The sequence below is a fragment of the Hyla sarda genome, chromosome 4 (assembly GCF_029499605.1).
Source record: "Hyla sarda isolate aHylSar1 chromosome 4, aHylSar1.hap1, whole genome shotgun sequence".
Lineage (NCBI taxonomy): Eukaryota > Metazoa > Chordata > Amphibia > Anura > Hylidae > Hyla > Hyla sarda.
This window is the reverse complement of record NC_079192.1, coordinates 76,049,613-76,077,027: the sequence shown is the minus strand read 5'-3', so window position 1 is coordinate 76,077,027 and position 27,415 is coordinate 76,049,613.

Sequence of the window (27,415 nt, the reverse complement as noted above, 5' to 3'; positions counted from 1 at the left end):
AACCTGTGCAAAGGAAAAGTTGCCCAGTTGCCCATAGCAACCAATCAGCTTGCTTCTTTCATTTTGTAGAGGCCTTGTTAAAAATGAAAGAAGCGAGCTGATTGGTTGCTATGGGCAACTGGGCAACTTTACCTCTGGACAGGTTTTGATAAATCTCCCCGAGAGTATTTTACCCTGTAGAGCGGCCATTTCGGAGTCCCTCCTGCAGTATATCAGCAAGCGACGTGAGTTATTTTCTTTTGTGGGGTTTATAGCCACCATGTGAAATGGATTTTATTTTCAACTTGGGTATTTTTTTTTTTTTGTTACTTTAGTGCAGTGGTCTTCAACCTGCGGACCTCCAGATGTTGCAAAACTACAATTCCCAGCATGCCCGGACAGCCGTTGGCTGTCCGGGCATGCTGGGAGTTGTAGTTTTGCAACATCTGGAGGTCCGCAGGTTGGAGACCACTGCTTTAGTGCTTATCTTTCCTGAACTTGTGTGGCCATGTCCAATGCTGGCTCAACGGAGGGTGAAGGTTCCTCAGAGACAACTATGTCGCAGGATAGTATTGAGCAGCCCTGGAGGTGTCGCTGCTTTGACAAAAACGTTTTTTTTATGTATTTTGTTGCCTTTACATTTTCTGACATTGCTAAGTGTGTTTTCCATGTGCAAAATTTCTTGGCGGGGATTTGCTCCAAAATTGCGCCAAAGATCGATTGGTGCAAATGATGAATTACTGACTAAAGTTGAAATCACACACAGGACCATGTGATTTTGAGAAAATTGTAAAAATGACAGTGGAGAAGATGCGCCAAACTTTGGCGCAAAAAGACACTGCACCAAAGCATTATGCCAAAGTGACGGGGAAAAAACACATAAATCCTTTGAGAAATACCCCCCATTGTTTTTAATGGCTGCTTCTTGAATGGACATTTCGGATATAGTCACCTATAGTAAATCTGTTGCAACTAGAAATAATTTTCAGTAGAACGGTGTCATTTCAATAGCTTGTGAATTCTGCAATAGGAGAGGCACGGAAATGTCTGCAAAATATCTTCCGTGACTGAATGTACCCTTAGGGTAGGGTCCCACACGGCGTATATGACGCTGCGGATGCTGTGCCGTTAGTCACAGATTGATGGTAAACTGCCAGCAGCACATCCGCAGCATCAAATATGCTGCGGATGTGCTGTGTGTGACCTCACCCTTAAGCTATGTTCACATAATAGAATATTTGCAGAATGTCCTCCTGGAAAACTCAAGGGAACATTCTGTAAATAATGGACACCAGCAAAACATGCCGGGGCTAGTACAGCTCAGAAATGTGCCATCTCCCTAGACGGCAACGCATTTCCGAATGAATTCCGCTGAAAGAATTGACATTATCAGCATGGAAATTCCACCATGTGCACGGGGCAGCAGAATTCCATTCAAAACAATAGGACTCATTGCTGCAAAGTCATTTCCGAGCAGAATTTTTCTGCCGTATTCCGCTTGGAAATTCCGTTGTGTGAACATGGCCTTAAAAAGAATGAAATAGACGTTTGTTTTAATAAAGGGTGTCTATTCTTAGTTGAGGTCATTTGGGGAGATTGGTCAAAACCTGTGCAAAGGAAAAGTTGACCAGTTGTCCATAGCAACTAAATCAGATTATAGCTTTCATTTTTAAAAAGGGTCCTCTGAAAAATGAAAGAGGTGATCTGATTGGTTGCTAAATGAATCAGTAGAAAAATTGTACTAATAGGAAAACATCCTATGATGGAATTGTCAATAAATACTGAAATACAAACCAACATTTCAATGATTCTTGTTACCCTCTTGTAAATGATCAACTTATAAATGTGCAACAACTATAGGCAGGAGGCAGTAACCCAACAGCTGATATATCAATTCAGGAGGTGTATAAGTTTGACGGTGCCCATACACCTTCAGTAGCTTTAGGTTACACGTTGGCTACGGCATCGGACCCAAAAAATAAAAGGGTCAGGCGCTTAAGATCCGACCGATCATCCTCTCACCCAACCTCATCTGTTGAGGCAGAGTATGGTGTCCTTCATACATATTAGATGGTCGGTCAGTCTAAAGTTGTGGTTAACTTTTACTGATGTGTTTGGTGGACGTAAAAGGGGTACTGTATACTACAGGCGGCTGTATACTACAGAGGAAATTCTTTTCTCTTTGAATTTCTTTTCTGTCTGTCCTCAGTGCTCTCTACTGACACCTCTGTCCATGTCAGGAACTGTCCAGAGCAGGACAAATTCCCCATAGCAAACATATGCTGCTCTGGACAGTTCCTAAAATGGACAGAGGTGTCAGCAGAGAGCACTGTAGACAGACAGAAAAGAAATCTAAAAAGAAAATAATTTCCTTTGTAGTATACAGCAGCTAATAAGTACAGGAAGGATTAAGATTTTTTTAAAGAAGTAATTTATAAATTTGTTTAACTTTCTTGATTAACCAATTGATTTAAAAAAAAAAATGTTTTCCCCGGAGTACCCCTTTAAGGCTAGGGTAACACTGAGACTTTTTGTAGAGCTACTGATATTGAGTTACAGAAAAAATGCACTGTTTTAGATGCAAAAAAACAAAAACATTGATTTGTGTGTTTAACACAGCATGGGTTCACTGCCCAAAACCATGTTCCCATTATTACAATGCTATGAATATTATAGGACGTATGATTAGTAATCCTCTGCTCTGAGTTTATGTGAATATATTAGTAATGTATTGTCCGTGTTATTAGTAGTTCTATAAATGGTGCAGGTTTGGCTGGGAATAACATGAACTGTATGAATCCCTAAGGGCCCATGCAGCAGAATACCTTTGATCTGCTCAGTACACACTATAAAAGTTCCATAATGGAACTTCCAACGCAATTGGACTTAATTTCTGCAGCAAATTCTGTGCAGACTTGATCCCCATTACAGGTGGCGATGGAATTCAGCTTGGAAATTCCTCGCTGAATTTCCATAGTGTGCATGGTCCCTTACAGTGTGATTACTATTGTTTGTAGTGTTCATCTTCCTTCCGTACTGGCCTCACTGTACCTTTATCATAGCCTTTATTATCCTTTGTGGTCATTTAGTTTCGACACATCTAGCCTAGTAATGTGACAGAGAAATGTCAAATACAGTACACTGGCTGGGATCCCTGCATTGTCATCATAACCTGTCATCTTTGCTGCGCATAGCACCCATTATCAATGTCCTTTCAGCCCTTCTTACACAATGACCTACTGTATTTCCCTTCCCTCACTGTCCCCTGTATCCTTATATGTCTACAACTGCAGATCACATAAAAGGTTCCGTTGTAATTTCCAGGTATAGCAGAGCTGAGCGTGTATGAAAAACTTTTTTTACCTAAAGTCCTATATGAAACCCGCAATTTGCATTATTACGATCCTCATGTTAAAAATACATTAAAACACAAACTGCTATATCTGTAAATTATTAGAATAGGATTCACAGGCAACATATTTGACCTTGGTTGAGAATTTTCTATCTGTGTTAAAGTAGTACTCCGGCCCTGAAACATCTTATCCCCTATCCAAAGTATAGGGGATAAGATGTCTCACAGCGGGGGTCCCGCCGCTGGGGACCCCCGCAATCTTATGTTCGCCACCCACCTGTTTGAGCTGCACACTGTGGTGCCAGCTCACAAACAGCCGGGTGGCGACCACGGGGACGGAGTATGGTGACGTCACGACTCCGCCCCAGCGTGACGTCACCCCCCGCCCCCGCTATGCAAGTCTATGGGAGGGGGCATGAGGGGTAGGGGGAGTTACTTGTTAAGTAACTTAAAGTCACAGGACAGGAATTGTTTTCAGAAATTGAATAAGTCCAGAGTTTTATATGAAGACTAAAATAATGTGAACAGAGGAGGAAATTGTTGTCATTTCTGTTATTTTGATATTTTTTGTGTTTTCATTGTAATCTCCACCTCAACATAATGTCTCACTTGTTTTTCATGGCATTAATTGCATTTGTAATGTATGAATATATATTTGACTGTAAATATAGTACAATAGTAGGATTGTCATCTAGCCACTATATATTTTTTTAACAAACCTTTTTGGCGTTAGTATCTTTATTTCTTTGTCAACATAGTATGTTATCTCAGAACAAGGGGTTTTCAGGAACTAACAGGTAGCTGTCGGCTATAAAATCATTCTATTCTGAACCCCCATACACATGCAAGCTTAGCTCCATTGTGCATACATATGTTCTGAATGGCTAATCACGCCAAGAACAAAAGGACCCAAAATGTTTTAACACAACATATCTAACTCTTCCCTCCCACAATATATGCCATCAGAGAAGGGAGGACTCAATACACATTAGATGGGTTGGATACATGAAATATTAAAGATGGACATCACCAGGTACATATTGGCCCATAGATGGCGTACCACAATGGGCCCCTGTCAAAGCCATTGTCAGCTCAACAATTTTTTAATATTCATGAAATAAAAACTGAGGACAGAACTGTTGTTCCTTCAGTATGTGTATGAACATGTATGGAAATAGTTGTTGATACCTATACAGAAAGTCCACCAGAAAGAAAGAAATCTGTCCACTACCACCCAGGCAGGTCAGTCATAAAGTCCACTGAAACATGTGTCCATAGTCTTTAGGGAAAAGACAGTGGATAAAACCCCCTTTGGGATGCGCCCAATTCCCACACACAAGAACAAAGGCATCTACATCCCTGTTGAGGGTTAGCCACCAAAATCTCCTTTGAAGCAATTTCTTTGTGCCCAAAACTCCATAGTGACCTGCCAAAGGGGAATATTGGCATTCCTCTATTAAAGATCTTGTTATGGGGAGTTTCAGGAGATACCTTGATTTGTTGGTAAATGAAATAATTTCTCCTTGGCAAGTCCTGTAAAATCTGAAGTTTCTTTATTTATCAAACAATAAAATTCCAAGTACACAAACATTGGAAACATTATAAAAATAAATACAAAAATGAAAAAGCATGGTATATTTAACAAAAAAGTAGGAGATTGTTGTTCCAGTGCAGACCATGCGGTATGCGTGTTTTAAGTTTAAGTATCAAAAAAAAAAAAAAACTTCTCTGGAGTGGAGAAGGTGCTGTCAATCTCTACCTCTAAATCTTTTTAATGGCAGCAAACCACTCCCTTTGGAGTATATAGTCTATGGGTCAGAGTCTTGGGGTTGACAAGTGCAAGAACTTCGGGATAATGCATCAACCTTGATGTTTTTGGAACCTAGACGATATGTTATCACAAAGTTAAACCTAGTGAAAAATAAGGCCTAGCCAGTATGTCAGGGGATGAGGTGTTTGGCTGACTCCAGGAAGGTCAGGTCTTATGATCGGTAACAGTAACAGTATGAACCGCTCCTTTCAAAAAATGCCTCCACTCCTCTTTGTGTTCTATGTCATATTTGCATTCTTCACCAGAAAATTTACAAATAAAAAGAGAACACGGACACGGAGGTGGGTAAATAAAAGGGTTCCCTGAGACATAATCGTTCAGACAGCAACCTCCTAACCATCCCCCTCTACTGCAAAAGGTATCAGAGGGAATAAAGCAGGCTCATCTGTCCACGCAAATAACAGTGGATACAGGAGGCACTCACCACCGGGAATAGTGCAAAATTAATAAAAATTTTACACCACAGTGAATTAAAAACAAAAGCTTGGTGACGAACATCATTATAGCAGCTTCAGATAGGCTACGTTAGATAAATGGACTCAGATCCAAACAATCATTGAGTCCAAGATTGCCCTGTGCATTGGTTTTGCCCTGTGCATGTTGAAGCAAGGTTTTCCGTCAGTCCATACCTTCAACGGTGTGAACACGTTCAAGCCCAAAGAAGGTGAGGACTTAAGTGTCTCCCCCATGTTCATCTAGAATGTGTTGTATTAATCTTGGTGAACCTTTCCGTGTTTTCATCGAATGCACATGCTTTCGGAATCTAACATTGAGTGCACGTATCATGCAGCCAATGTAGAACCTTGAGCAGGTGCAGCGGATTGCATGGACTACAAATTTGGTTCTACAACAAATTAAATCTCTCGATTTAATAGTAGTACCTCCTAGAGTTATGGACTTGTCAGTAAGAATAAATGGGTACCAGGAACCATTGCCACAATGGAAATTTCCTGTTGGTGCTGCATTTTAAGCCATTTACTGCCTGGGACAGAAGATGTAAGTTTACTATGCACTAGTTTATCGCTGATATTTTTACATCTTTTGAAAGTAATAATTGGTTTATTTTTTCTGGATCACTCTTCAAGATAGCCCAGTTATCATGAATGGCCTTTTTAATTTGAGGGGCCATTGGGCTAAATTGAAAATAGAGGCAAAAGCGTTGCCCTTGGATATTACACAAATTCTGCGAAGCGGTGTTCCTATGTTTATGAAGTTTTTTCTTGCGGAGTAGGTCACTTCCTCACCTTCTTTGGGCTTGAATGTGTTCACACCCTAGAAAGTATGGACCAATGGAAAACCTTGCTTCAACATGAAGCTAAATGGATACTTAAAAAACCAATGCACAGGGCAATCTTGGTCTCAATGATCGTTTGGATCTGAGTCTATTTATCTAACAGCCTATCTAACTTTTGTCAACTTTATAATATACTCATACTCTTCTATGAAGCTGTTATAATGATGTTCGTCACCAAGCTTTTGTTTTTAATTCACAGTGGTGTAATATTTTTATGAATTTTTGTGTAAACGCCCTTTGCTATGATGTCATACAGGTAGGTGGATAAAACCACCCGGACGTGGGAGCAAAGGCATGGTCTGAAGAAGTGCCAGTGCTGTTACCTCTACTTGGTGTGCTGCATCCACACTTGTCCGGTATTTCCTGCACTAACGCAATAAAGAAACTGAATTTTGCACTATTCCCAGTGGTGAGTGCCACCTGTATCCACTGTACTTGTTTTCCTAGTTAAAATTATAAGCTTTATTATAAACCATAAAAAATCAACAGCACTGGTATAAAACTGTGATTATACCCCTAAAACCAACATGTTTTTGGTGGAGCCCCACCCTTAGTCTTGGCCATTGTCCTCAAGGGGTTAATGCATGAGAGTAGGGCTTTATGGTGGTGCTTGAAAGTTTGTGAACCCTTCAAATTTTCTATATTTCTGCTTAAATTTGCCATTATTTAGAACTCCTAAAAGTAGAGATTCAAAGCAAACAAATAAGTCAAAAATATTAAATATGCTTTCAGTATTTCATATGACCCCCTTGTGCAGCTACAACTGCAACTAGACGTTTATGGTAATAGATTATTAGTCCTGATTATATGCTAGGGGGAATTTTAGCCCATAACACCCTTGGCCATTCCAAAACTTTCACTTTTTTTTTTTGGTAGAGAACCAATTATGGTAATATAGTAAACTCTCTACAGATGAAGAAAAAGGAACAAATCCAAAAAGCAACAAGGCGAATCCAGCATAAAACCTCAGTTGTAATATCTCTTTCTTGCTCTAGCATGGATCTATGGCTCCAACCAGGGCCTCGGCACACATGCCAAAAGAGTTCCAAAGCCAGCAAGATAAAAAAAGGTCTTGATTTATTCTGTAGAAGTACAAACAGCCCCAAAAACGGATCAGAGCACAACGGACTTCACCAGATCACCACCGCCAGATCCCATTGACTAGAATGGGGCATTTTGGAGAACCGATAGTTAAATGGAGTTTAGCAGAGAGAAAAATTAGAGCATGCACTATTTTTTTCTCCTCTAAACTTGACGAAATTTTAGATGGAACTCTACATATCAGAGTTGATGGCAGTGTAAAAGAGGCCTAACTAAGCAGTAATGCCACAGTCTATCTACGCCAACATGCTTTTACCACTTACACATGGTCTTAATCATGGGTACCCTTAAGACTGTGTACTAGTGGTTGAAACGCCTTGGCCTATACAGACTTTGGCATTACTGCTTGTTGACATGTACAAATCAAGTCCTTTTATCTTGCTGGATTTGAAACTCTTTTTTCGTATAAGGAGTAAATCCCTTTCTATTATATTGCAATAAATGATAATAAGGAAGATTGTAACATGCTACTATACTTAGCAGATTGCATGCAGAACCTTTAACCTGTTCAGGACCCAGGGAGTAATTTTACGCCCTGGCGCCCTGGCATTTAAGGACCCAGGGCGTAAACTTACGCCCTGGCGTTTTCCGGTCCCTGCCGCGCACCGTGCAGAGATCGGAAGCGGATGCCTGATGAAATGCTTCAGCAGGCATCCAGGGCAAATGCCGAGGGGGGCCATGTCGAGGGGGGCGCAAATCGCGAGGGAAATCGCCCCTGCGATCTGCGGCGATACCGAGCTGATGGGGTCTCTGGGACCCGACCGCCCGGTAATTTTGCATGATCCCAGTTGTCACAGACAGCCAGGACCATGCTGAAGTATAGGAGCGAGGTGGCAAGCCTGCCACCTCCTCCTATCCCCTGCGATTCCTCGGTTAGCTAACCAACCAATCGCAGGGTGGGGGGCGATTACTTCCTCCCGCCCTGCCCGGCCCCTGGAATTCCGGAGAGAACGGGAGGAAGACCGGAGCATGCGGCGGGGGACGGGGGAGTGCTGGGGCCCGGCCCCGGTACTTACCTCGTCCCTGAAGACCAAGATCCCGGCGGCGGAGACGGCGGCGGTGGCGACAGGTGAGTAGATCTACGGCGTTGCGGGACCTTTGCAGCAGTCCAGAACGCCGTAAAGCGATCTGGATTGCTCCATCTGGTCCCCTTACACTACAACTCCCAGCATGCCCAGACAGCCCTTGGCGTCTGGGCATGCTGGGATTTGCTGTTTTGTAACATCTGGAGGTCCACAGTTTGGAGACCACTGTGCCCTTCCAGATGTTGCAAAACTACACATCCTCAGCGTGCCCTTACTGTCCAGGCATGCTGGGAGTTGTAGTTCTGTAACATCTGGCCCTTCAGATGTTGCAGAACTACAACTCCCAGCATGCCTGGACAGTTTTGGCATACTGGGAGTTGTAGTTTTGCAACATCTGGAAGGGCACAGATTGGGAACCACTGTATTAGTGGTCTGCAAACTGTAGTCCTCCAGATGTTGCAAAACTACATTTCCAAGCATGCTGGGAGTTGTAGTTCGGCAACATCTGGCTCTAAAGATGTTGCCAAACTACTACTTCCAGCATGCCTGAGAATGTTTGGGAGTAGTGGTTTTGCAACAACTGGAGGCACACTGGTTGGGAAACATTGTCTGTTTCCTAACTCAGTGTTTCCCAATCTGTGTGCCTCCAGCTGTTGCAAAACTATAACTACCAGCATGCACTGATAAACTGTGCATGCTGGGAGTTGTAGTTTTGCAACAGCTGGAGGTCCCCCCCCCCCCCCCCCCCTGTGAATGTACAGGGGGCTTACAGTGAGCCCCGCAGCTCAAACTCGCAGCGGGAAACTCGCTGTAATCCCCCGCCCGTGTGACTGTACCCTAAAAACACTACAGTACACTACACTAACACAAAATAAAAAGTAAAAAACACTACATATACACATACCCCTACACAGCCCCCCTAACCTCCCCAATAAAAATGAAAAACATCTGGTATGCCACTGTTTCCAAAATGGAGCCTCCAGCTGTTGCAAAACAACAACTCCCAGTATTGCCGGACAGCCGTTGACTGTCCAAGCATGCTGGGAGTTTTGCAACAGCTGGAGGCACCCTGTTTGGGAATCACTGGTGTAGAATACCCCTATGCAAATCCCTAATTCAGGCCTGAAATGCGCAGGGCTCTCTCTCACTTTGGAGCCCTGTCGTATTTCAAGGCAACAGTTTAGGGCCACATTTGGGGTATTGCCGTACTCGGGAGAAATTGCCTAACAAATTTTGGGGGGCTTTTTCTCCTTTCACCCCTTATGAAAAGGTGAAGTTGGGGTCTACACCAGCATGTTAGTGTAAAAAAATAAATTGTTTACACTAACATGCTGGTGTTGCCCTATACTTTTCATTTTGACAAGAGGTAAAAGGGGAAAAAAGCCCCACAAAATTTATAATGCAATTTCTCCCAACTACGGAGATACCCCAATATGTGGGCGCAAAGTGCTCTGGGGGCGCACAACAAGGCCCAGAAGGGAGAGTGCACCATGTACATTTGAGGTGATTTGCACAGGGGTGGCTGATTGTTACAGCGGTTTTGACAAACGCAAAAAAAAATGTGACCCCATTTCGGAAACTACACCCCTCACGGAATGTAATGAGGGGTGCAGTGAGAATTTACACCCCACTGGTGTCTGACAGAGCTTTGGAACAGTGGGCTGTGCAAATTAAAAATGTTGTACAGCCCACTTTTCCAAAGATCTGACAGAGACCAGTGGGGGGTAAATGCTCACTGTACCCCTTGTTACGTTCCTCAAGGGGTCTAGTTTCCAAAATGGTAGGCCATGTGGGAGTTATTTTGCTGTCCTGGCACCATAGGGGCTTCCTAAATGCGACATGCCCCCCGAGCAAAATTTGCTCTCAAAAAGCCAAATATGACTCCTTCTCTTCTGAGCATTGTACTTCGCCCGTAGTGCACTTCAGGTCAACTTATGGGGTACCTCCATACTCAGAAGAGATGGGGTTACAAATTTTGGGGGGTATTTTCTGCTATAAACCCTTGCAAAAATGTGAAATTTGGGAGGAAACACACATTTTAGTGAAATTTCTTTTTTCTTTTTTTATATATGTAAAAGTCATGAAACACCTGTGGGGTATTAAGGCTCACTTTATTCCTTGTTACGTTCTTCATGGGGTCTAGTATTCAAAATAGTATGCCATGTGTTTTTTTTTTGCTGTTCTGGCACCATAGGGGCTCCCTAAATGCAACATGCCCCCCAAAAACCATTTCAGAAAAATGTACTCTCCAAAATCCCCTTGTCGCTCCTTCGCTTCTGAGCCCTCTACTGCGCCCGCCGAACACTTTACATAGACATATGAGGTATGTGCTTACTTGAGAGAAATCGGGCTACAAAAATAACAATACATTTTCTCCTTTTACCCCTTGTAAAAATTCAAAAATTGGGTCTACAAGAACATGCGAGTGTAAAAAATGAAGATTGTGAATTTTCTCCTTCACTTTGCTGCTATTCCTGTGAAACACCTAAAGGGTTAAAATGCTGACTGAATGTCATTTGAATACTTTGGGGGGTGCAGTTTTTATAATGGGGTCATTTGTGGGGTATTTCTAAGATGAAGACCCTTCAAATCCACTTCAAACCTGAACTGGTCCCTGAAAAATTGTGATTTTGTAAATTTTGTGAAAAATTTTAAAATTGCTGCTGAACTTTGAAGCCCTCTGGTGTCTTCCAAAAATAAAAACACATACATTTTATGATGCAAACATAAAGTAGACATATTGTATATGTGAATTTAAAAAAATTATTTGGAATATCAATTTTCCTTACAAGCAGAGAGCTTCAAAGTTAGAAAAATGCAAAATGTAAAAATGTTTCATCAAATTTGGGGATTTTTCACCAAGAAAGGATGCAAGTTACCACAAAATTTTACCACTATGTTAAAGGAGAATATGCCACGAAAAAACAATCTCGGAATCAGAATGATAACTCAAAGCATTCCAGAATTATTAATGTTTAAATTGACAGTGGTCAGAGGTGCAAAAAATGGCCAGGTCCTAAGGTGTAAAATGGCTGGGTCCTTAAGGGCTTAAAAGGGTACTCCACTGTACCAGTGTTTGGAACATTTTGTTCGGAACACTTGGAATGGGCGTAGGGGGTCGTGGCATCATGACCACGCCCCTAGTTATATCATACCACGTCTCTTCAATGCAAGTCTATGGGAAGGGGCGTGGTGCTGCCCTGCCCCCTCCCATAGACTTGCATTGAGAGGTGTAGTGTGACATCACGACTACCGCCACCCGCACCCAGCATTCTTAACGAATGCCGGGTGCCACACAGAGATCGCAGGGGTACCAGCTGTGGGACCCCCAGGATCGGGGATAAGATGTCTAGTGGTGGAGTACCCCTTTAAGGCATGCAAACCAAGCACTGGACAGTATACTAAAGGTTTTACATCATGGAGTCTCTCCAGTCTATTGGCTTACAATGGGCGCAGGCAGAACAATAAAGCTTCCAATCAGACAGACGTCCAGATGCTTATGAGCTAAAATATTTTACTTGGATGGGAAAAGTTTGAAATGTTCCCATTCTGTAAAAATAAAGCCATGCTATTTCTCATAATGGGGATTCCCTTCAGATCACCTTTCATATTCAACTATTATTGATTTGATTGGAATACAATATATTCAGGTCTATGATGATTTCCAATAAATATAACAATTCTTTGTCATAGATTGAATGGTACATGAGGCCTATTGTATTTATTAAGCCTACACAAGAGTAAATAAATACATTTGAGTAGGGAACCCGGTTTAAAGAGTTAATCTGGTGGTCTAGTGAAAGAATCACTCCCTCGGCTAAGAGGAGAGGTGGGAGAGAGGCTATATTTTTGTTATAAGATGTAACAGAGCCAAATGAAAGGAGAAGAGGCCAGATCACAACATCACCATGTGAAAACTTCCTTGTTTACATGAAGAACCCATCTATCTTCATTACGAAGGAGGACAGCTTCTTGTACAGACTGTAGAGTAGGGGTCCAGAGGGGTTACAGAATGGAACAGGGTAAGGAGGAAACTCAATACATTTTTACTAGCTGCAACGCTGACTTCGCCACTCTTTCACTGCCGGAAAGACTGCGACAATTCATTAAATGTGTCGCCTTGGTTTTATTCTTGATCCAAGGGATTAAAGACATCTGTCATCACCACCAGACATGGTTTATCCAATGACAGGCCATAAGAGTGAGCTGGATGCAAGACAGAATCACTTGTAAGCAGCGATGTGGCTGCTCTTTAAGCTCCGTCATGTGTTCCGCAGCCATCCAAAGAAAGTTACTTTACAGAAGAACAAAGCCAACTAATACATTTTGTTGTACTAACAATCCAAAATACTTTAAGCCCTGTGTTCTGTAGACATTTACATCATCTAGTTCATAACAAGTCACTTTTTTTTCTCATGTCCATTACCGTGATTTTTGTAGTGAATCAGCATTGACCCCTTTAGCCTTTCCAACCATTCATGTCAAAGTAGGCATTAAAATTAAATTATTATTCCAACATGTTTAAATACATTGGCCTAGCTTTACTAAAATTATTCAATTCTTACACACAGTAAAATTAGACTAGACATGCACTACATTTATCAAATGGCTTATAGATTTGCAATAGTAAATCTGCCCCATGATGTCAGAAGCATACAGAGATGAGAGGAGGACTTACAGCAAGGTTCAAACTGGGCCACAGTTATAGTTCTGGACCAGAGGAGTAGCTTGTAGCTTCTGGGCACCGATGCAAAATCTGCAATAGAGCCCCATATGCCAATTATAATACTGATGTGCTTTGGGGCCCCCTTAGGCACCAGGGCCCCGATGCGACTGCTACCTCTGCTACCTTTATAGATACACGCCTGCTGGTACTGGTTTGAGACAACACTCATTTTGTAGGCTTCAAAAAATGATCTTCCGGGGAAAAGAAAGACAAAGAAATTTGATACCAGCCACCAGACACAGGTAAGTGAAGTATATTAGTAACTAGAATAGCCATTTCAGCCCAAGCTTTACCTTTCTGGCTGATGTCTTGAGATGTTGCTTTAGTTTCTTAAGACCACAGGACATGTCTCTAAAAATGTACGTCTTTGTTCCTGTGTGCATTTGCAAACATTAATCTGGCTTTTATATGTTTCTTTTGGAGTAATTGCTTCTTTCTGGCAGAGTGGCCTTTCAGCCCAAGTTGATACAGTACTCGTTTCACGTGGATAATGACAAAATCTTTCCAGCCTCCGCCAGCATCTTCACAAGGTCTTTTGCTTTTGTTCTTGGGTTGATATGCACATGTCGGACCAAACCACGTTCATCTCTGAGACACAGAACCTGCCTGAGCGATATGATGGCTGGACATTCCCATCTTGTTTGTACTTGTGTATAATTGTTTGTACAGATGAACGAGGCACCTGCAGGTAACTGGAAATAGCACCCACGGATGATCCAGACTTGTGCAAGTCCACAATTCTCTTCCTGATATCTCGGCTGATTTCTTTAGACTTTCCCATGATGTTACACACAGAAGTAGTGTGTTTCTGGTGTGCAATAAAATACACCCATAGGTGTGTATCTAATTAACTCAGATGTTGCCAAAAATCAGAAGCTTCCAAATAAATGAAACCATCATATGGGCAGACCCAACTTGCTTATAGGCATAGTAATCCTAGTGCATGTAAACTTTTGACTCTGCAGAAAGTAATAAAAATGCCTTAAAAAATTCTCTCTCTCTCTCTCTCTATCTCCCCCCCCCCCCCCCTCTCTCTCTCTCTCTCTCTCTCTCATTATTCTGGCATTTGCTAAATATGAATAACATATAAATAATTTGGGTAATCCTAATTGACCTAAAACGAGTAAGGTTTATTCAGATTTTATGTGTATTTTTATATAGTGTATGTAAACTTCTGGTTTCATCTGTACACTCTAAGAAGCAACAGCATGGAAGACATTATAAAGCAGTAGTGAACAGTCTTAGCTATGAATCTAGCTCTGGGATAGAACTAATATAAATAGCTCTCTTTGTAGTTTCTGTCTTATCTCTCTCTACCTCGGAACTCATTTGCCATCCCATCACCGTCCTCACCCCTTCCCCTCTTTACAGACTTAATTGGGCAACATGTCAGCTGATCTTTCATTGAGCTGCTATAAGGGAGCATATTTTCAGAATTAACAATAATTTATCATGACTGGGTGTGCAGAGAAGCTTGATAAGAGGGAAGAAAACCCTTTTTCTCTAATAAGATATTTTCTTACAATTGTTTGTACTTTGATTTATGCAAGGTTTGTAGAAATGACAGTGACAATTTAAGTTAAACTTAAGACTTAGGCCTCTGTTACACAGCAGTACTCTGCCTAGTATTCGTAAGCAAAACCCAAGAATTGAGCCTACAGGTAAAAAAAATAAAAGAGTACAACTGAAAGATTTGCACTTCACCTGGGCTTTTTCTATCTGGTTTTACAAATACAGTGACCCCCCGACCTACGATGGTCCCAACATACGATCATTTCAACATACGATGGCCTCTCAGAGGCCATCGCATGTTGAAGGCAGCATCAACATACGATGCTTTTGTATGTCGGGGCCATCGCATAAACGGCTATCCGGCAGCGCAGACTGCTTCAGCTGCCACCGGATAGCCATTTACGGTGCCCCATGTGGTCCGCTGACGATCACTTACCTGTCCTCGGGGCTCCGGAGCATCCTCTTCGGGATCCCCTGCATCGTCGGCGCTCTCCATCGTCGTCATCACGTTGCTGCGCACGCCGTCCCATTATCCAATAGGAGCGGCGTGCGTAGCGACGTGATGGCGGGGAAGCAGGGGCCTTGCCGGAGCGTCGGGGACACCCCAGGGACGCGGCGACAGCAATGGAAGGCGACATCCAGGACAGCGGTGACGAGCGGTGACGGTCCGGAGCGGTGGGGACACGTGAGTATAACCTCCAATACCAGTGGTCTTCAACCTGCGGACCTCCAGATGTTGCAAAACTACTCGGTGTTGTAGTTTTGCAACATCTGGAGGTCTGCAGGTTGTAGACCACCATCCTATACTTTACATTGCACAGATCCCTCAACATACGATGGTTTCAACAAACGATGGAACAGATTACCATCGTATGTTGAGGGACCACTGTAATGATGCATCATACTGACCAAAATACTGTTATATGAAAATGGCCTTAGTGCAAAGAAAGGTTTTCTTAAACTAAATTTTCCATATTCTATAACAATCCCTTTCATGCTGAAAGCATCATTCCCCTGGTACCTGTCCAGTGTTACTGCATTCCAAAATATATTGCAGCTTGTGTATGAGATAAAACAACATAAAGACGACACAGAAACATATTTTAGGTGGATTTCCCAGGGATATAACACAAGGTTGTAATGCCCTTTACCTTTGTATCTTGCTTGATGGTTTCAACAGAAGAAACTCACCATATCAAGACACTTGCCAAAGGGGGTGTTCTCACGTTCAGGTTTTTTGATGCAGTTTTAGAAGTCAAAGCCAGGAACAGATCATAAATGAAGGCAATGTATTAAAGAAAGACTGAGACTTCTCAAAAACTGCTTCTGAGATTCGAAAACTACAATTAAATCTAAAACTCCGAGGAGAGAACATATTCCAGGGATGTTTCCATCTGCCACCTGTGTTCACAATAGGTAGTTCCAACTAGAGTTACTTGCAGTATGTAAGCCTATACCCAAGATGGAAGAATTCTGTACACAATGGGGGACATTTATCAAGGGGTTTAGTCAGGTTTTCTTTACTATAATTGTCGCAAAATTGTCGCAACTGCGACTACGTGTGTTTTCGTGCGACAATTTGCGTGAAGAACAAGAAAAGCAAGAAAATTCAAACTTGCTTACGTAGTAAATTTTTCAAAATGAATTTGCTTTAGTCAGGTATTTATTAACTGCGACAGTCGCAGCTGTGCAATAAAATGATGCAATGGCCGTAAAAATTGACAAAATTTACTCCAGCTCCAACATGGCAGGAAAAGCTACTGCCGCCTGGGCTCCAACATACTTTCTCCCCGCTACCCTCACTTCGCTACAGGGACACTGCAGTGATTTACATCCCCCCCCCTCTCACCTGCCAGCGCCACACAACTCCCATCTGTCTGCTAACTGTTGCAAGACTACAAGTCCCAGCATGCCCTTACAGTGAGGACACGCTGGGAGTTGTTGTCTTGTAGCAGCGGGAGCTGAGCAGCGCGGGCGGGAGACAAGGGGGGGATGTATATCAGTGTCTCCATCATTATTAAGTGAGGGTAGCGGGGAGGCAGTATGAGGAGCCCGGGCGGCTGTACTGTAATGTCAGCCTGGACTACTTATAACATATACCGGCACCGCAGACTCCTAAATCCCCTGCTGTCATTTCACATTTCCCGCTGGGTCCTGTGATTGGCCAGGACCAGCAGCCAATCACAGGACCCGACCGAAACATTGACATACCATTAGGGGATATAGGAGTCTGTCAGGGGGGCGTCCGTCAGCACATCCCCCCCCCCCCCCCCCACACGTCTTTCACCTCCGCTGGGCCTGTCCGTCACACCCAAATCCCCCCGGCCTTCACCTGCACTGTGCCCGGCCTCCGCTCCCACGTCTTCAGTTGCGCCGGCCTGATGTCCCTCCGTCAGTGACGTCACTAGCAGGGCGCCCGGAGTGATGGGTGAGTGTGTGCGTCTGTCTCTCTGTCTATCTCTGTCTGTGTGTCTCTGTCTGTGTGTGACTGTCTGTGTGTGACTGTGTGTGTGTGACTCTCTGTGTGTGTGTGACTGTGTGTGTGTGTGTGTGTGTGACTATGTATGTGTGACTCTGTGTCCTTCAGAAATAGAAAGGATTTCGCTACGTGCAGTTAAAGTTGGCTTATATTTATAGGGAAAAAGACGCACGTGCGTCAAAATTTTTGGTGCAAAGGAAAAGAACGCAGGTAATAAATCCATGTGTACTATATATGCAGCTCCAAGGTACCCTGATTCAGCCACATCTGGACGACATGCTCTACCAAAACGTGCGCAAAAAAATGCGCAAAAAAAAGGGCTTGCGCAAAATTTTGCGCAAAAAAAATACACACAAAACAGGGGTAAAATCTTTGATACATGTCCCTCAATGTGTGTGTGTATGTATGTGTGTATGTTCCCGCATCACGTTCAAACGGCTAAAGATATTAACATGAAACTTGGCACACATGTTACTTATATGTCAACAACAAACATAGGATAGGTGATTTAACCCTTACTCACCCCCATTTGCCAGGGTTGGGGTTTTTGTTTAAAGTCCCATACAAGTCTATGGGAAATATATGTTACTGCATAACTTCCAAACAGTAGGAGATATTTTGATAATACTTGGTCACATGTTACTTACATGTCCACCTAAAATATAGGAAAGTTTATTTAACCCTTAACTACCCCCATGTGTGAGGGTCGGGTTTTTTGTTTAAAGTCCCATGCAAATCAATGGAAAATGTATGTTCCCACATAACTTCCGTATGGCTGGAGATATTTCAATACCTGGTACACATATAACAGGTCGGGATATGGGAGGTCGGGATAGGAGGTCGAGATAGGAGGACGGGATGGTTGGGATGGTCGGGATAGGAGGTCAGGATAGTAGGACGGGATAGGAGGTCGAAATTGGAGGTCGAGATAGGAGGACTGGATAGGAGGTCGGGATAGGAGGTTGAGATAGGAGGATGGGATAGGAGGTCGGGATAGGAGTTCAAAATAGGAGATCAGGATAGGAGGTTGGGATAGGAGGTTGAGATAGGAGGTTGAGTTAGGAGGTCGGGATAGGAGGACAGGATATGAGGACGGGATAGGAGGTCAAGATAGGAGGATTGGATAGGATGACGGGATAGGAGGACCGGATGGAAGGACCGGATAGGACAGGATAGGAGGACAGGATAGGAGGTTGGGATAGGAGGTTGGGATAGGAGGCTAGGAGGTCGGGATAGGAGGTCGAGATAGGAGGTCGAGATAGGAAGACGGGATATGATGACAGGATAGGAGGTCGGGATAGGAGGTTGAGATAGGAGGTCAAGATAGGAGATCAGGATAGGAGGTCGGGATAGGAGGTTGAGATAGGAGGTTGAGTTAGGAGGTCGGGATAGGAGGACAGGATATGAGGACGGGATAGGAGGTCAAGATAGGAGGATTGGATAGGATGACGGGATAGGAGGACCGGATGGAAGGACCGGATAGGACAGGATAGGAGGACAGGATAGGAGGTTGTGGTAGGAGGTTGGCATAGGAGGTTGGGATAGGAGGTTAGGAGGTCGGGATAGGAGGTCGAGATAGGAGGTCAAGATAGGAGGTTGAGATAGGAGGACGGGATATGATGACAGGATAAGAGGTTGGGATAGGAGGTTGAGATAGGAGGTCAAGATAGGAGGACGGGATATGAGGACGGGATATGAGGACAGAATAGGAGGACGGGATAGGAGGTCGGGATGGGAGATCGAGATAGGAGGACGGGATAGGAGGTCGGGATAGGAGATCGGGGTATGAGGACGGGATATTGGGTTGCGCTATGACAACGAATATTTGAGGATGGGTTATGAAGTAAAAAGCTTCCTCCTCTGTTGATTTTCCTCCACAACAAGGCTTAGGAAGGAAAAACCGGGCAACGCCAGGTACTCAGCTAGTAGTATATTAAGCATGCAAAAACATACAAAGCAAGTATGGATTACAATACCAAGTATTAGCTAGAGTTTTCTTCAACTAGAGAAAGTTCGGTATCCCGATCCTGCATACAAATACCCTGGGCAAGAAAAATTGGCTTGGTGGCACTTACCATGTATGCAGCACATACCCCACAAGAGGTTTATCACCATAGACGTGGAAACATAAGCTCCCACCAGCTTTGCTTACACATATGTTCATGTCATACCTCACTAAAGTGAAATAAAAGGATTTTGCACAGAAGGGCATTGGACCATGCACAACTGAACTTGGTGATATCAAGGCATGCAAATACATATATGATCATGTTGCAGGGGTACTCTAAAGTGGTACTCTGGTGGAAAGCAATTGTTTGTTTTTTTATCAACTGGTGCCAGAAAGTTAAACAGATTTCTAAGTTATTTCTATAAAAAAAATGTAATCCTTCCATTACTTATCAGCTGCTGTATATTACAGAGGAAGTTCTTTTCTTTTTGGATTTCCTTTCTGTCTGATCACAGTACTCTCTGCTGACAGCCATGTATGTGGGCCAGTTATGTGAGCCAGGTATGTGGGGTCCACTCCACTCCCTGCCCTGCCAAGTTGAAAAAGTAAAAAGCAAAACAAAAACAATATGCAGCGATCTCCTCAGCTTCACCGCCGGCCGCATTCTTCAGCCTCCAAAGTGTAGGCGCTGATGAGTGACATCATCGGCGCCTGCATTACATGCTGCGTGGGGGTGAAGGTCATGTCTCCTCTCTGTGTAGGCTGCAGATGCGGCTCACACAGAGAGGAGGCTTTTCAGCTGTATGCGTGTGAGCCATGCACACAGCTGAGAGCAGCACTAGCCTGGGCATCTGGGACAAGTGTCCCGGATCCCCAGTAGTTGCGGTGGCGGTGGGCCCTATACCCGGCCAAGCCCTTGGACGAAGTCCAATGGGACTGGCTGGTCAGTCCGCCCCTGCATGTCATTCTTTAGCGAGGTTCCACATGTAAGCAGTGTGGTTATTTTCCCACTAAAATCAATGTAGGCATCATATTTATAAAAGAATCGCACCAAAAGCCATGCCATTTTTTAGAGCACACCTTGGCTGTGTAGTTAAAAAAACATTTTAAAAAATATGCTCCAGAATAAATAAATAAGTTTTAATTTTTAGATTTTATACACATGATTTTTGTCAATGTGCACAATTCCTTAAAGAGTAGCTTTCATCAAAACATTTTTGATATGTTAACGTTTATTCAATATTAAACTACTTTCTAATTGGATTTTATAAATTTTTTTAAATGCTTTATTTTATGTCTTTGTTCATTTTTAAGATGTGGCTACAAAGGGTCTCCCTAGGAGTCCCTGGCCACAAGTGTTTTTTTTTATTTCGGACTCAAACCGGCCTGGCAGGGAGTCCAAAATCACAGACCTCTGGCTGAGCATGTGACCAGCTCAGCGCAGCTCCCAGGCTGGAGCGCATACCCCTCAGGGCTCTTTACACTGAAGACAAGCGGGGCTCTGTGCACTGAGGACAAGCAGGTCTCTGTACACTGAGGACAAGCAGGGCTCTGTACACTGAGGACAAGCAGGGCTCTTTACACTGAAGACAAGCGGGGCTCTGTACACTGAGGACAAGCAGGTCTCTGTACACTGAGGACAAGCAGGGCTCTGTACACTGAGGACAAGCAGGGCTCTGTACACTGAGGACAAGCAGGTCTCTGTACACTGAGGACAAGCAGGGCTCTGTACACTGAGGACAAGCAGATCTCTGTACACTGAGGACAAGCGGCGCTCTGTCCAGTGAGGACAAGCGGGGCTCTGTACACTGAGGACAAGTGGGGCTCTGTACCAGGACAAGCGGCGCTCTGTACAGTGAGGACAAGCAGGGCTCTGTACACTTAAAACAAGCGGGCTCTGTAGACTGACAAGTGGCACTCTATACACTGAGGACAAGCAGGGCTCTGTACACTGAGGACAAGCAGGGCTCTATACACTCTGTACACTGAGGACAAGCAGGGCTCTATACACTGAGGACAAGCGGGGCTCTGTACACTGAGGACAAGCAGGGCTCTTTACTCTGAGGTCAAACGGCGCTCTGTGCAGTGAGGACAAGCAGGGATCTGTACACTGACAAGCGAGGCTCTGTACACTGACAACCGGGGCTCTGTACACTGAGGACAAGCGGCAATCTGTGCAGTGAGGACAAGCAGGGATGTGTACACTGATAAGCGAGGCTCTGTACACATAGGACAAGCGGGGCTCTGTACCAAAACAAGCGTCACTCTGTACAGTGAGGACAAGCAGGGCTCTGCACACTGAGGACAAGTGGGGCTCTGTGCACTAAGGACAAGCAGGGCTCTGTGCACTGAGGACAAACGGGGCTCTGTACACTGAGGACAAGCGGCGCTCTGTGCAGTGAGGACAAGCGGGGATCTGTACACTGACAAGCAGGGCTCCCTACACTGACAAGCGGGGCTCTTTACACTGAGGATAAGCGGCGCACTGTGCAGTGAGTAAAAGCGGGCATCTGTACACTGACAAGCGGGGCTCTGTACACTGAGGACAAGTAGTGCTCTGTGCAGTGAGGACAAGCAGGGCTCTGTACACTGAGGACAAGCAGGGCTCTGTACATTTTCGGGGCTCTTTGCAGTGAGGACAAGCGGGGATCTGTATACTGACAAGTTGGGCTCTGTACACTGAGGACAAGCGGCGCTCTGTGCAGTGAGGACAAGCAGGGATCTGCACACTGAGGACGTGCAGGGAACCATCCCCCCACCCACCAAGTGAGGGCGGAAGCAGTCCCCCAGCAGGCTTCAGTGATGTAGCGCCTGCTGGGGCACACCCACATCCTATTGCAGGCAGCTTACACTATGTGAGCAAGAAGAGAGGTAAGATACAGAGCTTTTTAAAACTCTTAAACATTTTTTAAGGGCAGAGGGGGTGTTGGGAGTAGTTAGGGAACATAGCCTGAGTTACTTTAGAAAAGTTTATTTAGTGACAGGTACTCTTTAATGTGCATATCTGTCTAAACGCAAAGGAATACATTTTTCAGAATTCTTGTTAAAATCTCTGGTATCTTGACTATATCACAGAGCAGTAAATCTCATCAATATTAAGAAATATTGCATGTGAATAAGAAACTGAAGAGCATGATGCAATTGGTCTTCCCAATCGACTTCAAAAATTCTTAGGGAGTTTCCAGGCATATGTTGTAGAATTACAATGCATTCGGAAAGTCTTGAGACCCTTTTACTTTTTGTTATATTGTTGCCTTGTGCTAAATTTAAATAAAAATTCAAGTTTTCCTCTAACATTTTGTTTTCAATACCCCATAATGAGAATGTGAAAACCGAATTTTTTAGAAATTCTTGTAAATTTATTTAAAAGAGAATTATTTTTTTTTTGAATAGACACAATGATGTTTCTACACCCTGATTGGAGTCACCTGTGGTAACATCAGCTGACTGGACATGATTTGTAGAGACGCAGCATTCTATATAAGGTCTCACAGCTGTTAATGCATATCAAAGCAAAAATCAAGCCATGAGCTAGAAAGAACTGCCTGTAGAGCTCAGAAACAGGATTGTGTGGCGGCACAGATCTGAAGAAGGATAAAAAATTCTGCTGCACTGAAAGTTTCCAAGAGTACACTAGCCATAATTTTTCCAAGAATTGTTTGCCCCACATAACTATAAACATCGGGGGAGAAAGGCCTTGGTAATTAACCCCGAAGGACGTATATTTACGTCCTCCGCCGGCTCCCGCGATATGCCGCGGGGTCACGCACTGACCACGCGTCATATCGGGTCGGTCCCGGCGGCTATCAACGGCTGGGACCCGTGGCTAATACAGATCACAGCGCAAAAAATGAGTCCTCATACCGCCCTGTATGTGGAAAAAAAAAAAAGTTATAGGGGTCAGAAGAGGACATTTTTTAAACGTACAAATTTTCCTGCATGTAGTTATGATTTTTTCCAGAAGTACGACAAAATCAAACCTATATAAGTAGGGTATCATTTTAACCGTATGGACCTACAGAATAATAATATAGTGTAATTTTTACCTAAATATGCACTGCGTAGAAACAAAAGCCCCCAAAAGTTACAAAATGGCATTTTTTCTTCACTTTTGTCGCATAATGATTTTTTTTTCCGTTTCGCCGTGGATTTTTGGGTAAAATGTTTAATGTCACTGCAAAGTAGAATTGGTAATGCCAAAAATAAGCCATAATATGGATTTTTAAGTTGAAAATTGAAAGGGTTATGATTTTTAAAAGGTAAGGAGGAAAAAACGAAGATGCAAAAACTGAAAAATCCTGTGTCCTTAAGGGGTTAAGATGACCAAGAACCCAATGGTCACTCTGGCTGAGTTCCAAAGATCCTTTGAGCAGATGGGAAAAACTTCCAGAAATTAAAGGGGTACTCCGTCCCTAGACATCTTATCCCCTATCCAAAGGATAGGGGATAAGATGTCTGATTGTGGGGGTCCCACTGCTGGGGCCCCCCGCGATCTCCCTGCTGCACCTGGCATTCGTTTAGAGCATCAGATGCATCACCGGAGGCTCAAGGCGTCAAGGCCGCACCCTGCTCGTGATGTCACAGCGACTCCCCCCTCAATGCAAATCTATGGGAGGGGGAGCGACGCCATCACCCTACCTTAGACTTGCATTGCGGGGGCATGACCTTGACGTCACAAGCGGGGCTTTACCGTGATGTCATGAGCCTCTGCCCCATATCGCCAGTCATCCGGCACGTAGCGATTTTCACTCTGTGCACCGGATGTTTGGGGTGCCGCCACCGAGATCCTTTGCATAGGGGATAAGATGTCTAGAGGCGGTGTACCCCTTTAAACAATTTCTGCAGCACTCCTCCATTATTGGCTTTATGACAAAGTGGTAAAAGCCTCTCCTTAGTAAAAGACACAAGAAAGCCTGCACAAAGTTTTCAAAAAAGCACCTAAGGACACAGACAGCAAAGGGCCCCTGTGCTAAGAATGTGCCTGCGCCCCCCCCCCCCCATATGTCTATTGTTCAGGAACCCCCCCCCCCCCCCCCGCTCTCATTAACCCCCTGCTCCTTGCATTCACCTCATCCTGCCCCTCCTTCCATTCACCCTCCACTTCTATTACCCCCCATGCTTCCATTCCCCCCTCACTGCTTCCATTGACCCCCCCTGCTCTTTCTTCCATTCACCCCTCCTGCCCCTGCTTCCATTCACCCCCCCTTGCTTCCATTCATCCCCCACTGCCATTACTTCCATTATCCCCTGCTCCTTCCTTTCTCCCCATCCTGACCCTCCTTCTATTCACCCCCATGCTTCCACTACCCCCCCCCCCCCGCACCCATTAACCCCTCCTGCTCCTTCCATTCACCCCATCCTGCCCCTCCTTCCTACCTCCCTGCGCTTCCATTTCCCCCACTGCGCTTCCATTAAACCCCCTGCTTCTTTCATTCACCCCATCCTGCCCCTCATTCCATTACGCTCCCTGATTCCATTAACCCCCCCTGCTTCCAGTAACCCCCTCCCCCTGCTTCCATTACCCCCCTCCCCATGCTTCCATTACACATACACCCCCACTTCCCTTAACCCCCCCTGCTTCCATTAACCCCCCCCCCCTGCTCATTCCATTCACGCCATCCTGCCCCTCTTTCCATTCTCTCCCCCTGCACTTCCATTACACACACACACACACACATTTCCATTAATCCCCACTGCTTTCATTACAATCCCGCCCCCCCTGCTTCCATTAACCCCCTTCTCCTATAATTTAGGTAGATAGATAGATATGAGAGATAGATAGATATGAGATAGATAGATATGGGATAGATAAATTGATATGGGATAGATAAATAGATATGTGGTGTCCCAGCACCGGATTGCATCCGTTGCCTTGTGGTGAGGTCCCCAAAGTCAGAGTCCCCAGGTGTAGGTGGGGTCCTCATCCTTAGTTAGCCCCTTGTCACCCCTTTTGTAATTAAAATTATTAAAATTGAATGTGTATATATTTGTATAATAAGTGTACTTGCCTAGTTAGTGTTGCAGGCCCTGCGGGTCACGTGATGCGTTCCAAAGACTCTATGGTTTCTGTGTAAAGGACCTTTGGAGGAAGTCAGGTGTTCACCCACCAGGCTATGTAACGGTGAGTGACAACTGACCATGGACCAATCCAAAAAGGCCAAGGGTGCGGCGGCCAAGGCTCGCTCTCTTGTTCCTGGGCTGTTGACAGGGAAGGATCTGCCAACTGTCAGTCACTGAGGTGTACGGAGACTGTATTAATGAGACTGTTACTGTTCATTGGATGTACCGCAAGTCTTTGAGTAAAGTTTATCCAAGTTCAAGTTCAACTACCTTGTGGACCTTCAGTCATTATATGCATGCACCTATCGTTACTGGGAAGGGCGGCGATAGGCCGGAGAATTACCTCAGCATACTATCCCTCAGCCTGGCGTCACGAGTGACAGGGTTAACCTTAACTCCTGATATACTGAAGCAACATCCTGACTACACTACCCCAACCCCAGAGGCCTACCACAAAGATAGATAGATAGATAGATAGATAGATAGATAGATAGATAGATAGATAGGACATAGATCAGTGTTTTCCAACCAGGGTGTCTCCAGCTGTTGCAAAACTACAACTCCCAGCATGTCTGGACTGTAGTTTTGCAACAGCTGGAGGCACCATGGTAGGGAAACACTGATCTATGCCCAGTCTACCTATCTATCTATATATCACAGTGTTTACCAACCAGTGTGTCTCCAGCTGTTGCAAAACTACAACTCCCAGCATGTCTGGACTGTAGTTTTGCAACAGCTGGAGGCACCATGGTAGGGAAACACTGATCTATGCCAAAGGCTGTCCTGGCATGCTGGGAGTTGTAGTCTTGCAACATGTAGGCACTTTGGTTGAGAAACAATGCAAACTTGCAAAGCCCTACCTAACCCGCTCATCTTTATAAAGTTACCTACTGTTCACACAGCCCACGGCCCTCAACTCACAGGGGATGCAGTGTAATCCGAGACAGGGGCCACATGATGCCGGGGATGAAGAGGAGCTGAGGCAGTTGTTCCTCATGAAGTTATCGGGGGATGAATCATGGCCTGATGCAGGGACAGGTCAGAGGGCTTGGAGCTGACCTCCTGCCTGTGCGGGGCACGTCTACTCCCACCAGACCCTCTGCTCTTAAAGCGACAGTTACACTTACGGGGGGGGGGGGGGGGGGGGGGGCGAGCCCTGCGTACAGATACCTCTATAGCTATGCCACAGGCGGCGGGCCCCCTTTCTTGCTGGGCCCTTGTGCAGTTGAAGCTGCTGCACATATGGTTTGTCTGCCCCTGCTAAGGACTCTTTTGACCCGTATGCGGTTTCCCGTATACTATGGTTTTAAGTCCGGTCCAAAATCACATACAGGTCAAAACTGAGTCGACTGGAGTCACCGTTTGACTCCGGTCGGCTTATTAAAGTAAATGGAGTCACAGGCTGATCCAGCTGGGGTACGGGAGCGTCCGGTTTTCCCCTCCCCCAGCCGGATCCGGCACCCGTATGTAAAAAACGAGGTGTGAATGCAGCCTTACAGTGAAGCATGTTGGGTGATGGTGACAGTATCATACTGTGTGGACGCTTTTTAGCGGCTGGGACAGGGTGAATGGTCAGGGTTGAGGGAAAAATGGATGTAGCAAAGTACAGAGATAATTTAATGAACACCTAATCCAGAGTGCTCTAGTCCGTAGACTTGGCTAAAGGTTCACCTTCTAACAGGACAATGGGGAGATTTATCATAGCAACCAATCAGATCACTTCTTTCATTTTTCACAGGCCTCTTTAAAAATGAAAGAAGCTAGCTGACTGCACCACTCTTCCTCTGCACAGGTTTTGATAAATCTTCCCCAATGACCCTAAGCACACAGCCAAGACAACACAGAAGTGGCTTAGAGAATCTGTGAATGTTCTTAACCCATTAACCCGTTTTTCTGTTTTTGCATTTTCATTTTTTCCTAATCACCTTCTAAAAATCATAACGCTTTAAATTTTGCACATAAAATTCCATATGATGGCTTATTTTTTGCGCCACCAATTCTACTTTGCAGTGACAGTCATTTTACCAAAAAATCCACGGCGAAACGGAAAAAAAATTCATTGTGCAACAAAATTTACGAAAAAATTTCATTTTGTAACTTTTGGGGGC